Source organism: Microtus oregoni, unplaced genomic scaffold (assembly GCF_018167655.1).
Source record: "Microtus oregoni isolate MIOR12 unplaced genomic scaffold, Mior012 000037F_ref0000500, whole genome shotgun sequence".
Classification (NCBI taxonomy): Eukaryota; Metazoa; Chordata; class Mammalia; order Rodentia; family Cricetidae; genus Microtus; species Microtus oregoni.
In genome coordinates this window covers 19,583,339-19,599,002 of record NW_024543096.1, presented here as the reverse complement: position 1 = coordinate 19,599,002, position 15,664 = coordinate 19,583,339, and the positions used below count along the sequence as shown (strand labels likewise).

The following is a 15,664-nucleotide window of genomic DNA, read 5'->3' as shown; positions in this document are numbered from 1 at the left end:
GGAGCTATGAAGAAAAACACCTCAAAAAAAAAAAAAAAACACCGCGGAGGCAGAAGGCAGCCCGCAGAGTTCAGGGGTGGAGCCCGGAGGGTCTGTAAACTGCCGAAGACCTAAAGCTTCGCGACAGGTGGCGGAGTTACCTAGCTGAACCGCAACGCTTCCGTGTGTTCCTTTTATTTTCTAAGCCAGAACGTCATTTCATCAAAATAAATAATGCAAAAGTATAAAGAAGCCAATAGCCAAGGGTTAAAAAGATTCCAATCTCAGTAGTTGGTTGCTGATTCTATTAATGAAATCATATTAATGGACAGATTATACACAGTCAGATTTAACATTACTCTCCGTTCCAGAATATCTGGGCTCCAACAGATTGTTTGCGGATATAATGAAGAGGCAACCCTTGTGCTGTGTAAGTAAATGTTCTCCAGTAAGAAATGTTGAATAATGCACAAGGATTTTTTTTTTTCCCCTCTGACTAGGTCACTGAAGGGGAACCAGAGGGGATTTGGAGAGATGGTTCTGTGGAGAAAGCACTTGCTGCACCAAAATGAGAGCCTCAGGTTGTATCCACAGCACCTACATAAAAATGCAGGCAGATGTTATAGCCCGCCTGCAGTCCCAGGGCTACCAAAGCAGAGACAGTGAATCTCCAAGCTGAGCTAGGTAGACTAGCCAAAGCAGTTTCCTCCAGGTTCAACTGAAAGACGCTGGTCAATAAACACAAAGGAGAACAGTCAAGGGAGATACCTAGCACAATTGCTGGCCTTGACACACATGCCTCCCTCCATGTACGTTTTTCACAAACATGCGCACACACTGAAATACACACTCCATACCCGTGGTTCTCATCTGTCCTAATGCTGTGATGCTTTAATGCTGTTCTTCATTCTGTCATGAGCCCCGACCATAAAATTATTTCATTGCTACTGTAATTTTGCTACTGTTATGCATTATAATATAGAAGCTGATATATAGGATATCTGATATACAACCTTCAGAGGGCTTGCGACCCATGGGTTGAGAACATCAAGGTACACAAACCCAAAAGGAAAAATATATACAGAAAAGAAGAGCTACCAGAAAAAAAAAAAGTAGTTCTGACTGGAGACTGAGACCCTAGCTGGCACTCTGTCAACTAATAACATAATAAGATGGAGGATTTACTACGTGCCAGTCACTGGGCTAAGATGCCTGCACGCATGACCCCATAACTCTATGAAGTCATGCTTTCCAAACTCGTATTTGAAAAGAGAGAGGAACACTGAGATCAGGAAGTCTCCTGAAGTCATGTAAACACAACTCAAGCTCCAAGTCTGACAACAAAACCTGTAACCTTTCCACAGTCATGAAAAGAAACACTCACACAGCTTCAGCCTAAAGTGAACAAGAAACCACACACTGGGCAGTGGTGCAAGTTTGTCTTTCTTGTCTACCTGCCTGGTTTTGGAATCACCTAGGAGACACACCTCTGGCCATGTTTATGGAGAGTGTTTTCAGTGAGGTTTAAACCAACCAAAAGTCACACTGAATAGGGGAGGCCCTGTGACAGGGTTTGGAGTCCTAGATTGAATAGCACAGGAAAAAAAAAAAAGGAGAAAGTCAAGGGACTACCAGAATTTTCTGCTTTTTAAACTACAGACACAATGTCCCCAGCTGCCACATGCTCCTGCCACCTCCTGTCTCTGTGCCCTTCCCACCATGACGGATTGGGCACCTTCTTAAATAGGGCATTTTGTAACTTCCATGAAAAGTGAACAATACAAGTTAATCTACTAATGCTACATATTTGCACATTTTTCTTGTCTTGTTTTCAGCAGAGATAGTACTTGTTGGAAATGAAGAAGGGGGAAAGTTAGCCAGAAATAGTATTTTACTCACTGGAGCATATATCTTCTGGTTGTAAGAGAAAATTCCTCAAATAGGTTACAGCAAAAAGAAAATTTTTGAAAAAAAGTAAGGATTTGTTGGTTTGCAGCTTATTGTCCAAGGCTAACATTAAGTATAGGGGGAGTCAGGAGGACCTCAAGTGATGTCATCAGCACAGAGTTACACTGTATGTTTCTGCTCTTATAGTGAGAGGTACTTTATAGAGACTTCTAGTCCTACACAAAGTCCAGATTGCCAACTTCCCAAACTCAAGTGTAATAGGAAAAACAACAATGCAACACACACACACACACACACACACACACACACACCCCAAACAACAAAAACCAAAAAGCTGTTATTGTCTCTCACTGGCCCCAGTTCTAGATAGGTCTTAAAGGGTCAGTTTGTACAGAGCAATCTTTCCAATGAACAGGCCTTTCCTGAGCTACTTGCTTTGGAACAGAAAATCCTCCCCTAAGGCATGTGAACTGTAAGGTCATATTGGTGAAATGGAAGTACCCAAAACCAGCATGGGGTGGGGAGAGATCTGAAGAGACAGCTCTGTGGTTAAGAGCACTTGCTGCTCTTCCAAAGGACCTGAGTTTGGTTCCCAATGTCTATGTTCGTGGCTCACAATTCTCATAATTCCATCTCTCTCTCTCTCTCTCTCTCTCTCTCTCTCTCTCTCCCTTTCTCTCTCTCATACACATGCACACACACACACACACACACACACACACATACACACAAACAAAAATGAAAAAAGTCTTAAAAACAGAATTGTGATTAGTGTAGTAGGATATATTAACACAAATATGTACTTTAGTAATATACTAGTAGTCAAATTTCAGTGCCTGGAAATCTGGTAAATAACATCGGTATCAGAATATACACACAGTTGGTTGTCCGAGGACTTCAATTATACTCATTTGTGTCACTCCTCATGCAGAATATTTTGTACTAACTTTTTAGGTGAGGTTTTATTTTTGGAAGACTCAAAAAACTGGAGAGACAGCAATATTACATATAGAAGTTGGAAAAAGGAAGAACTAGAAATTGTATTTCTAAATTCTATTGACATTGCTCTATTATTTCTCTGTCAATGATTGGTTTTCCAAATCATAAAAATGAAGGGCATAAAGAGTTAGTGAGATAGTCTAGGTATAGTCCTGCTTTCTTGTAATCTGCTTACTAGGAAAATGGAAAGAGGAAAATTCCTGGGGCTTCCTGGATAGCCAGCTCATCTTAGCAGGCAAGCTCCACGTCAGAGAAAGATCATATCTCACAAAGAAAACAAGGGGACTGGCACTTGGGGCTCAACCTCTGTTCTCCACACATGTATGCACATGTATCTGCATATACCATGCATATATAGAGACACATGAACCTATATGTGTATAAACATACACATGTACAAAGGAACATTGATGAAATAAAAATGCAAATTAAGCCATTTTATTAGACGTAATGATATAAACATAAATGACACATTTATACTTCCATAAAGGGACAATTATAAACTCAAGGCTACGTAGTAGCTATGGCATAACTAATTCCTCTGCATAAAGAATTGACATTTATATGATGTAATAAGTACTGTAAAGATAAACACAGCAAGAAAATGACTATTATTATTTACTGTAGATAAGGATGTAATCATGTAGTAATTTATAATGAATAGCTCTGGGTAACTAAAGATCCTAGAGAGTTTGGCACCCCAGTGTGAAGAAGGTTGGGAAAAATCTGAGAAATACGGGTTTCTAGCAGTGCCCTTTATGTCCTGTTTTTAAATAGTGACTTTATTTTCTTCAATATATGCAAAAATTCAGATAACACTTGTTAAATCTTATTTGAAGTTTTGTTCCCTTCAGGTTTCTCAGCGCCGTTAGTCCTGGCGTTGGAGTCTGTCCTGTACTTTTCAGTGGACTCCTGCTGTGGTTTTGTGCTTCCTCTCTCTTTATTCAGCCTGAATCCAGCCCATTTCTGTAAGGAACAATTTCCCCAAGGGGGAGAAAGTTCTGGACAACCAGACTTCCATGTTTTCTGTGGTAGATTAGGAAGGGAGCACAATGCACCATGAAAAACCAGAGTGCAGGATGTACACGTTGAAAACTGTCAGCTTTTCTTTTTCGTTACTAGAGGCATTCTGATGTGGAACAAATTCATTTTCAGTTCCTTGACTTCATATTTATATGCACTGAATATTTTTTTATTAAAGACAAACATTCATTTTTATGATTGTTATGTCTTTACTTTTTTTTGATTTACAGAAATCCTTATAAATTGTACCACGATGAACTCAGTGAGATATGTCGATTGAAAAAGAATCATTATACGTGCAATTTTTCTGAAAAAGTAAATTATCAAGGGAGATATTCAGGACTGGAAAGATGCATCAGTGAATAAAGTGTTGAATTCAGATTCCCAGAACCCATATAAAATTGGGGCATGGTGATGCTTTCTGAAATCAAGCATTGAGAAGCTGAGATACGTGTGTTTAGCAAATTTGTTGGCAAGGCAATCCAGCAAAATTTCCACAATCCATGTTCAGTGAGAGACCCTGCCCTTCAAAATAAGATAGAATGCAATAGAAGAAGATGCCCAGAGTTGGTCCCTCTGGTAGCTGGAATGGAATTGGCCCCCATAATCTCATAAGGAGTGACACTTTTAGAAGGTGTGGCTTTGTTGGAGTGGGTCAGACCTTGTTGGAGGAAGTGAGTCACTGTGTGGGCAGTTTTTGTGGTTTCCCATGCTCAGGATACCGTCTAGTGTCTCAGTTGACTTCCTGCCGCCCTTAAGACGAAGGGCTCTTAGCTACTCCTCTCTAGTAAAACCCCTGACTGCATGCAGCCATGCTCTCTGCCATGATGACAATGGACTGAATCTCTGAAATAGTAAATGAACCCCACAAGTATATGCTTTCCTTAGGGACTGCTGTGGTCATGGTGTATCTTCTTTTTTTTTTTTTTTTGGTTTTTCGAGACAGGGTTTCTCTGTGGTTTTGGAGCCTGTCCTGGAACTAGCTCTTGTAGACCAGGCTGGTCTCGAACCCACAGAGATCCGCCTGCCTCTGCCTCCCGAGTGCTGGGATTAAAGGCGTGCGCCACCACCGCCCGGCTACAGTCTACTTTTAAAGGGGCCACAGAAGCAAGGGGGTTTGTTCTTTGAGTATTCTGCATTTGTGTCTCCCAAATTCCAACAAAGTTAGCGGCAGTAGAACATGAATTCCTTCCCATCAGCAGCTTAGTATTCTCCTTGGAGTGTGGCAATCGCTATTGCGAGGCGATGAGAACAAGAATCCTAACCAGTTTGGGATACCTGGGGCAGGGGTGTAGATTGAAACACGGAGGTCTGTAAGATTCCCTGCAAATCCAGCCTGATAAAACTCTCAACCAACTGCTGTCCCTGATTTATTTTTTACTTTTTCAGTATAGAAGCCAGCTTATTTTAAAATGCAAGACAAACCAAGGCACTATATTACTAAAATTTCTAAAATGAAACCCATTTTTCTTCAAGGAAAAATCAAAGCATGCTAACGGCTAAGCTCTGTCTATCACCACTATCACCGTCTACAATCTTTCTTCAGTTCCCTCTGCTGTCCTCCATGGTCACTGTTCTCAAGTGCTGAAGACACAGCTTCAGCTTATACGCATAAACTGGTTTTCTCTTTGCTTGAAGTGGAACGCGTGAGTGCGTGCGCACACACACACACACACACTGCTAGTCGTTTGCTTGACTCATTCCCCTCCTATGTCATAATCTTTGCTAATTTTTTCCTCAATGATGATTCCTTCTCCAACCATACTGCATAAAATTGCAAACCATCTGTACGCATTCAAATGTACGCCATGACAGCATCTTCTCCCCTATTTCCCTCTATTGTTTCCTCTGTTACTATTATATGGGTGAATTACTTATAACTCCTGTCTCTGTCAATTCTAATGCAAAGTTCACATCTTACGTCAGTCGCTCCAGAAGCAAACATATAGATAGAACAAAGTATATAGATATGTAATGGATAGCTTCTCAGGCACAGGTTCTGTGATACTCTGGGTATGCAACAAACTAATTATTTTGAATTTTTATGGAATTCCCGTGTTTGTGAACTTGTGTAACTCTGCATCTATGTTCTATTTCTTTGGCTCTTTTTCTTGTTTGGTTGTCGTTTTTTGATGTGTTTGTTTTGTATTTATTTTATTTCATCCCTTAGAATCTTGTTTGTTTTCTAACAATAGACAGAAAGGGTACAGATCTGGATGGGAGGGTAGGTGAAGAAGGACTGGGAGGAGTATAAGAAGGAGAAACTGTCATCAGAATATATTGTATGAAAAAATACCTATTTTCAGTAAAAGAAAAAAGAAATATGGGTAATAATGGATAAATACTAAGACTTGAACAAAATAAAATGAGTGGTTAAAAATATTTAGCAATTCCCCATTGCTTGAAACAAAGCAGATACTATCATCAGGACATTTGGCTATATGTATGTACTTATCCAGAATATATATATATATATATATATATATATATATGTATATATATATATATATATTTTACAATTGTTTTGTTTTTTTACTTCTAGAGTCTATAATTTATCAGCAATTTGTCTCGTATAAAATAAAAAGTCAAGGGCTGGAGAGATGGCTCAGTGGTCAAGAGCATTGCCTGCTCTTCCAAAGGTCCTGAGTTCAATTCCCGGCAACCACATGGTGGCTCACAACCATCTGTAATGAGGTCTGGTGCCCTCTTCTGGCCTGCAGACGTACAGACAGAATATTGTATACACAATAAATAAATATTTAAAAAAAACTTTAAATAAAAAGTCAAAATACAATTTTATAGTTATTAAGATCATTTATATAAAGTCTGGGTAAGACCTCAGTCAAATTCTGGAGGTGACCCCAGAACATGTCATCCTCCTCCTCATCAGTGGAGAGTCCCACATGCCCACTCCCTCCTCCAGAGCAGATGACAAGTACAGGCTTGGTGGGGAAACTCTAGTCTCTAGTGACTCCTGCACCGTGTGAGGTCTTCATAAACACACGGTGCCGAAGGAACAATGAATTCAAATTCACATGTGTGTACCTAGATCTAAATATGTCAGAGGAGAAGACAAAGTAAGGGATTATTTCATCAGTAAACATGGCTCACTAAATAACTAATCAGGGCTCATAGGGGCTCACAGAGGCTGAAAACCAGGGAGCCTGCAGGGGTCTGAGCAAGGTCCTCTGTATATATGTTATGGTTGTGTAGCCTGGTGTTCTCGTGTGACACCTAACAGTGGAATCAGGGACTGTCTCTGACTCTTTTGACTGATTCTGGGACCCTTTCCCTCCTACCAGGTTGCCTTATCCAGCCTTAATATGAGGGGATGTGCTTAGTCTTACTGCAATATGTTATGCAGCTTAGTTGATATCTCTGGGAAGCCTGCCTTTGGAGGAGGAGTGGATCTAGGGTAGAGGAGAGGTGGTGGGGAGGGTCTGGGAGTAGAGGAGAGAGGGGAAACTGTGGTTGAGGTGTAATATATGACAGAAGAATGCATCTTAAAATGAAATGAATGATGAGTGTTTTGGACTATATTGTGAAAAGCATTCAAGAGCAATGCCATGAGATCCTCTAATATCCTCTCCAGCATCTGGAGTAAAATATAGTCTTTACACTGTTGACTAATATATAAACATGTATTTTCAATGAATATGTCAAAATTAATGATTAACGATTTTGGAAGTGCAGCCTTTTAATTCAGAGTGCTATGGCTCTCCAAACTTGGGCATGCCTCCTTTTGCAGTTGCTGCTTTTGTCTGTGGGAGAGTCGTGTGTGCTTTTGCCATTCTGTTTCCAGCTGTGCCTATGCAGCATCTTCCATCCACAAGATCTGGGTTTGCTTTCTGCTCTTGGGTAGAACCACGCCTCTGGACAAAGACAACAACTTCACTGCAGATGCAACTGTTCGCTTCTTTCTTCTGCTGCTTCCTGGCTGTGGTTCTTTGATGAAAGCACTTAGGTAATTTCCGGGGTTAAAAGAGCTCGACGATGCACATAAAATACTGAATGCTATGAATATTCATTTACCCCTGTGCTTTTCAAGGTCTTATGCATGTGACATTATGCTGAACATATGAATAAAAGTAAATGTAAAGCGGTCATTTTATATATTCTCAATATTAATAATCCAGTTAATAATTCAGCAGTGTACATATTATTGTACTTTCATATTTTATTTGTTGTTGGTGGGGATGTGTGAGCCAAGCAGCAAAATTTTAAGCATCTACAGAGGAGCATCATTCTCCCGACTACTTTGTCTCAACACGGAATATTGAGTAAGCACTCAAAATCCTGCCCTTGTGGGCTTATACGAGGTATATGTAATGTCTCTGTAAATTAAATATAGAACCCAGCAGTTGATGGTAACTGCTTTAGAAAAAAATAATGTAGGACACGAGAGTAATCCTACAGGGAAGAGGGAGCAGGCAGATTGCAATTTTAAGCAGGGTTGTCAGCGAGGTTCTTGCTGAAGAGCTGTAGCTTAAGGAAGAAGGGGAGGCAGGCAGCCTTGTTGTGAATCTTCCCAGAAGAGAGAGATCCAGGCAGAGTGGACTTTTGGAAGGTATTCATGTTCATTTTGGAAAGGCCCGAAGGAAGGCAAATGGCACCGAACACATGGAATGGCAACACAGGCAATGGGACACGAGCAGGAAGCAGAAAGTAGAACAGGTAGCCCTAACAATAGCAGATGCTGCCAACCTCGGGAAGGCCTGCCATCTGGAGTCACAGCACTTGCGCCAGTGACACCTGTGACATAAATGTCAAGATCAGAGCCCAAGCCAGGCCCTGAGAACCAGCAATCAAACAACGGATAAAGGAAAGATCCCTGGTATTCAGCTGCCTTGGCTTCAACTTAAGCAAGCATAGGAGATGCTGATGCAGGACAGCTTTGCCCAGGACTAGAGGGGAAAAAAAAATCCAAACCTGCATGGCTGTCTGGGCCAGCGTCCAGGACCAGCCTTACAGATATGGGGAGCACAGTAGCCAAATTTAGCACAGAAATAGCTGCACATTGGAAACACAGACAAAGTGTTGCCTTTCTTTAACACTGTCAACATCTTCGAGGGGAGAAGGGATGCTATTTTTAACCATGATGCAGCTTTCAGAATAGATGATAGCAACAGCAAAGACTCTTGCTACAAAACAGGTACTGACACACAGTGTTTGCTTGCTCTTTGGAGTGAACGGATGTTGACCATGTTGGGAATGTCTTATCTATTCCATATATTGGCAGGTACTTTTGCATGCACCTTCCTTTGATTCTCTAGAGCACAAGCTGGCCTGGAATTCAACTATGTAGTGTAAGTTGGCCTAAAACAGATTGCGATCCTCCTGCCTCATCTCTTTAAAGACTAGAATGACAGGCACAGACCATCAGTCTTGGCCTGGTTGCATTTTATTTTTTTTCCTGCTTTTTTCCAGGTTAAGAATTAACTTTGGTCTTGGATAGCTTCATAGGGCTGCTACTGGAAACAATCCAGATTATTAGAAGAACATTCTCTTGAAGAGCAAAGCATTTGAGAATTCATTTTTTCTTTTATTATTATTATTAAATTTCCTGTTTATTCCCATAGCAGTGAGTAGAGGAAGGGCACCTAAAACAAAAGTCATCTCCTGCATTCCATACTTAAATATTTTGGAAGCAATTCTATATACATTAATTTTAAATGCACGGTTAGAATTCATAATGTGACTCGTTTTTTGAACTGCACTTTTACGTTGGTTCAGAGCTGCAGCAACCCCTTGTTAGATTTATGTGATTCCCATCCTAAACCTATAGCAGATACCTTAAAAAGGAAGAAAGAAAAAAAAGTTTGCTGGAGAAAGGAAAAGGGCAAAGGCTTTAGAAAAATCATCTTTCTGTCCCCAAAAGGTGACTCTTGACTTTCTCCGAATTTATTAATGGACTCATACTCATAAGTGGCATTTCTCATTTATTTTTCTCACCCCCAACCAAGCAAAAATAAACTGAAATAACTAAAACCTCGAGCTGATCCCTAAAAGCAAAGCCTTGTCATTTGGAAATTATCAAAGAGCAAGGGGTGACTCACGCCTTTTCTGAAAAGTTCAAATCATGATCACAAACTGCAAACCAATTTCCTTTTGGCATCTCATAAAAGAGAGCCAGGGAGGGAAATGGTTTGAGTTCTAGAAAGAAAATATTTTTCCAAATTGAAGATTTTGTAAGTCAGAACACACGACAGATTTGGAATCAGAGCCATCCCCTTCTTTATGATCGTGCACAGTTTTTCTTCTGTTGGCACCAGAGTCAATGCTAATGAAAACAATGGGTTTTGTTTGGATGGGACCCGCACCAGATCGTTTAGTCAAATCTCATACAGTCATTATGGATTAAAACTAGAAGCAGAAGCAGATGGCTTTGTCTCATCCCTCATAACAGTTCTCAAAGCTGTCTTAGGCTTCCTATCCAACTCCGCAATCACCATCTAACTTTTTCTCTCGTCATTAATCCTGTCATGGTTAATACACATTTGAATGATGCGGCAAACATTTCTGGCATCATTGTATATCAGGCTAGAAGGATTTCCAGAGAAACCCTGCTCAAAGATTTAGTCTCCGTTCTGTTTGCATTCACCTAATGTTATAGTTAAGACCCCCTGACTTCATTACAGGTGCTGTAAGATGGAGACATAGATTGATGTAGGCATCATTCCTGCTTTTCTCAGTCCCCTGTCTGCTTTTCTGCCTATCTTTCCTCATGCCTTCTGAAGATAATAAAATGATAATTTGTTTAAACAGTTCCTGACACAACGTTGATTAAGGGTTTCAACATAGAATTTTTAACAAACTTTGTTTTAATCATCGTTCAGGACAGGCTGTTTTCTAAGTCTTGCTATTCCTTGTTTAATCTATGGATTGCTTACTTTTAACATGTGCTGCTCCGCTTTAACAAGCAGACTTTTCTACATTTATCATTGCTCGTGGCTTCTCAATAAATCCACTATAATAAAACAATCCTTGAAATGGACCAAGACTTAGTTTATAGGTCGGTTTTGGTTTGTGGCAAAAAGTTCTTTTGAAAAGAATTTGAATGGATAATGAACATGTGGTACATGTATGCAATCGAAAGAAAAAAATGTAAAGGAAAAAAAATGTAATCCAATACAGGTAAATGGATGGAATTAGAAAATATTATATTCAATGAAATAACCAAGACCTGAAAAACAAATGTTGCATGTCCTCTATTATTTGTGGATTACTTAGTTCCAAATCTTTAGATGTGAGTATGTTACCTGCACTAACCACAGAAACTGGGAAAGTAAAAAGGTACCATTGTGAGGCCAGGGGAAAGAGTTCCACAGAAGGGAATAGTTAGACATAGCTTCTATGAAGGAGGAAATAGGAAATGATGGGAGAAGCTTAATTGAGAACAGAAAGAAGGGGATTGGGAAGGCAATATAGCGGGTGAGGAAGGAGTGATAAAGAGGATAAGGGATGTTTGAAAAGGCTACAGGAAACATACTATTTTATATTTACTTACACACATATACACACACAAACACATACACTCACTGTGGCACATGTTCATACACACACACACACACCACACACACACGCGCGCACACACACGAATAGACCTATACTTAAACACACACATATACAGACATACATCATTAGACACACATCCTCATGTATTCACATGGGCACACAAACAAATGCATTGTTTCTTCCCTATCCAGTGACTATTTGGTATAGTGTCTTTTGACAAGAAGTGCACATTATCTGTTACTAGTAGAATCCTATCATTTTTTTACTTAATATTTGCATTCTGCATCTTTTGCTGTTTAACTTTCAAAATGTTCCTGTTATTACATTTAAAATACATCGCTTGAGGGCTGGAGAGATGGCTCAGAGGTTAAGAGCACTGACTGATCTTCCTGAGGTCCTGAGTTCAATTCCCAGCAACCACATGGTGGCTCTCAATCACCTGTAATGAGATCTGATGCCCTCTGTGGCATGGGAATACACAGGCAGTAGGAACATCTACACAATAAATAAAAATCTTTAAAAAATAGAAACAAAAATAAATAAAATACATCACTTGAAAAAGCATAGCCTTAGAGCTTCATCTTTCATGTCTGACAGTCACAAGAATAATAAAGTCTCTTCTTCCCAAAAGACTAGCCAAGAATGATCACACGAACCTTTTTTAATTTTTTAAAATAATAGCTAAAATGCCAAGCAGCTCAAATCTTATCAACTGGGAGATGAACAAGTAATGATACTCCTTGATAATAAAAAGTTATGACTGTTTATATGCACAAGAAATATTTAACTTGAAATAATATTATGGCGAGTGTAAAGAAACCAAGAAAAAATATTTTGCCTTGGTACCATTCATATGAAGCTTTTAAGCAGGCAAACTATGCTTCAGTGACAGAGCCCAGTACAGTGATGTGTCACGGAGCAAAAGGGGCTCACTGGATGACACAAAGGTTATTTATTTTATTTGGAATTGTGGTCAGATGAGGAATACAATGGTCAGGTTCAAATTAGTGTATATTCAGAATTTTTTTTTTAATTTCAATGAAATTGTATTTCAGTGAAAGAAAACATGAGCCCTAGCTCCATTACCTTTGTCTACTTCCAGTTTTCTAGACTCTGCATGTAGGTAAAGACAACAAGCCATCTGTCCCATTCTCCAGTTTTCTACTTTCCCTTTCTATTGGACAAACTCGCCTCTCAGTTACCTTCCTTTTGCTGTCTCTGTGTGACCAGTAGGAACACACTAAGCTTCTCTCTTATGGATTCACACTTTAACAGGAAGTGCACACAATCATATCCTGGAGATAATTAGCTCCCAAATAAACAGGAGCACACTCCAACACACCATCTGCTTCCAAAGAATTTTTAAAAACTTAGATAATTAGGGTTGGGGTGTCTCAATAGCAGAATTCTTGCCTTACACGTGCAAGATACTAGATTTGATCTCCAAAAGTAGAAGTCAAAAAACGAACTAGCTACTAACCCATCTAGTGAACTAAGCAGCCACAATAATCCTACAAAAAGGACAGAAACAAAAAGTCCAGTCATGACATAAAGGACACAATACTGCAAAACAAGGCCACCCACAATTTGATAGTGACAAAATCATTAGAGCTTATAATTTCTAAAACTATTGCAAAATTGACATCTGCAGCATGTAAATTATTTTATGGATCAGTGTGATTTTATTTATATACACTATTTTGCTTACCATTCATTTCAGCATGTAAATTATTTTAAGGATCAGTGTGATTTTGTTTATATACACTATTTTGCTTACCATTCATTTCAGTTCTGAGAGGGAAATCAAGATGGGGTATAGAGCATCATTATTTTAGATGAAGAACCTGATGTTTTTATCAAATATGTCACCGACCACAACAAGACTAGTTCTTATATTTTGTCCCTCTCAATTGCAACCAAAAGGACATAGAGCTATATTGTTTTCTGTTTGAAAAAGGCTACAGGCACTTAGGGCTGTGATAGTTAATATTGATCATCAACTTGATAGGCTCTAGAATGATCTTTAGAAGACAAACCACTGGGTATGACCCTGAGGGAGTTTCTATTGGGTTAATTGAGTGGGAAGAATCACAGTGAATTAAGATAATACCATCCCATGGGTTGAGGCTCTAGATTTAGCAAGAAAGACAAAGGAAAACTGAGCATCCTTGTTCATCTGTCTGCTTCCTGATTATGGATCCAATGAGAACAACTGCCTCAAACTCCTGATGACATGCCTATCCCACATCGATGGACCATGAACCCAAATAAACCATTCTTTAAGCTGCATTAGCCAGATTGTTTCTCCCAGTAATAGAAACGGAAATTAATACAAAGTGATTCCCATGGCTTTTTGGCTGAGGTGGCACTTATACGGGGCTGCCAGTGATGGCCTAGGTAAGAGAATATTGCAGTTGAAAAAAATTATAAGCAAGCCCAGGTCTCAGCAGGGTCTGGCTCTGGACATATAGAAAAGGAAGCATATGGGGACAAGAGGAGATGAGTTGGATAGGGATAGAGGGTCAAGCTGCAGGTTTAGTCAGGAAAGAATGCAGCTGAGTGGGAAGGTGATAAAGTGATACAGAAGGTCACTAGTGACTTGCCGTAGCTTTTAAGGAAGACAGTTAAACAAGACCCAAGTACCACAGAACACATGAAGTATTACAGGATTAAATTAATATTACAGTGTATCTATGATTCTGATTAAAAGTGGGTAAGTGGTGAGTGGGCAACAAAGAAGTAAAGAAAGGAGATGAGCCCAGCTTGTTTAGGAGGTTTTCCTCTTAGGGTGGAAAGCAAATCTCAACCAAAACACACATTTCTCCGCGTGAGAGAATCACACTTTATTGAAGACAGTAGAGGACTTAATGAGAATAAGCAAACCAAGTGGAAAAGAAAGTGTTTGAGAGGAATTTCTCTTAAAATAAGGGTGGTTGGATGAACTCAAGAGCTAAGATGATCCTTGAAACCAAGAAGGATAACTTCAAGCATGTGGGGGAAGTCAAAGCAGATGAAACGTGAGGCTGGATGAAGATGAATGCAAAGATGACATCAACGTGCACCTCGGCCTTTTCAATAGTACCATGAGAAGGATCCTGAATAAACAGGATAGAAGAAACACAATAGAATTAGAAATGCTGGAGAGAATAAGAAGGGCACTTAGGAAATGAAATCACATCCTTCAAAAGACAAAAGGGTACCTTTAGTGGCTGAGCTAGCTCTCCAGCTCTGTAAGACCATCTGAATTATCATCAGTCAGAAATGAGTTCGTTCAATACTTACAGTAGAATTAACTAACGGCAGCAATAATGTTAATTCAAACAATTAGAGACATTGGTTTTCTTAATAAATATCAATTTAGATAGCTATTCATACACATGTTGGTATTTTTATCCACTGTTCCATCAAGTTATTGACTTTCTAGCTGTTAATGGTTTGCAGTCCCTGACATATTTGGGCTCTTAACCCCTTATCGAATGGCTGGCCTGCAAAAACTTTCTACTCTGTGAACTGCTGACTTTAGCATATAGAAGCTTTCTAACCTGTTGTAATCCTACTTGTCGATTTTTAGCTTCCTTTCTGATGTGTTTGGCCATCATAGCTAACAGGATCCTTCCTCGGGTCAGTCCCAGGAAACCTCTTCTCTGATCCATGTTTTACTAGTTTTACTGTTCAAGTAAATCTGTTTTAGGTTGATTTTATATATGGCAAAAAATTGGGATCTCATATCATCCCACTGCATGTGGATAACCAATTTCCAACTGTCATTTATTGAATGGATTGTCCTTTTCCTATTTTGTGGCACTTTTACCAGAATTGGCTACAGTAAACATATGAACATACTTCTGGGTCCCTTGTTCTTTTTCACCAGTCGGTGTGTCAGAGTTTATGTCAGTTGCATGATGTTGTGGTAACTGTAGTTTTATATTTCATTTTATTTTTCTTTTACTGAAAACTGATATTTTTCATACAATATATTTTGAAAGAAGTTACTATAATGTTTCTAGCTTTAATATTTCTGCTCAGGATTACTTTGCTTATTTGGGTTTAGTGAGTCCTAAAATTTTAGGACTTAAAAACATTTTTATGTTAAATCTCATTGTAATAGTAATATGGATCACATGGAATCTTTAAAATTCTTCAAATCTGTGAACAAGATATATCTTTCTATATACTTGTGTCTTCAATATATTTTATTGACGCTTATAGTTTTTGTGGTAGATATCATTCATCTGTCTCC

The 15,664-nt window shown here is 39.2% G+C and overlaps 1 protein-coding gene across 2 annotated transcripts in view; it reads right to left on the bottom strand.

Moving 5' to 3' along the window:
• LOC121433273 (sodium channel protein type 2 subunit alpha-like) overlaps window positions 1-15,664 on the bottom strand; it is a 116,001-nt gene that overhangs the window by 81,655 nt on the left and 18,682 nt on the right. The gene's annotated exons all lie outside the window — the stretch shown is intronic.